At 52.4% G+C, this 334-nt stretch overlaps 1 protein-coding gene across 1 annotated transcript in view; it reads left to right on the top strand.

The window, feature by feature from the left end:
- Positions 1 to 334, top strand: part of Nucb1 (nucleobindin 1) — a 16,904-nt gene that overhangs the window by 2,737 nt on the left and 13,833 nt on the right. The gene's annotated exons all lie outside the window — the stretch shown is intronic.

Raw genomic sequence — 334 nt, forward strand, 5'->3', positions numbered from 1 at the left:
GAAAGGAGGACCCCTTTTGGAGTTTGGGGAGTAGTGAGCACCCCACCAAGACTTGGACCCCAGTTGGGCACTGGTTGCTCATATCTGTAATCCTAGCTACTCAAGAGGCTGAGATCTGAGGTTCATGGTTCCAAGCCAGCCTGGACAGCAAGGTCCACAAGCCTCTTTACTCCAATGAACTCCTAAACAAGCCAGAAGTGGAAGTGTGGTTCAAGCACTAGCTAGCTAGCCTTAAGCAAAAGTAGTAGCTCAGGGGTAGTCTCTAGGCCCTGAGTTCAAGCCCCAGGACTGCCATGCATGCATGTGCACATGTGTGCGCATATGCACGCGTGCG

This window comes from Dipodomys ordii, unplaced genomic scaffold (genome assembly GCF_000151885.1).
Source record: "Dipodomys ordii isolate 6190 unplaced genomic scaffold, Dord_2.0 Scaffold105, whole genome shotgun sequence".
Classification (NCBI taxonomy): Eukaryota; Metazoa; Chordata; class Mammalia; order Rodentia; family Heteromyidae; genus Dipodomys; species Dipodomys ordii.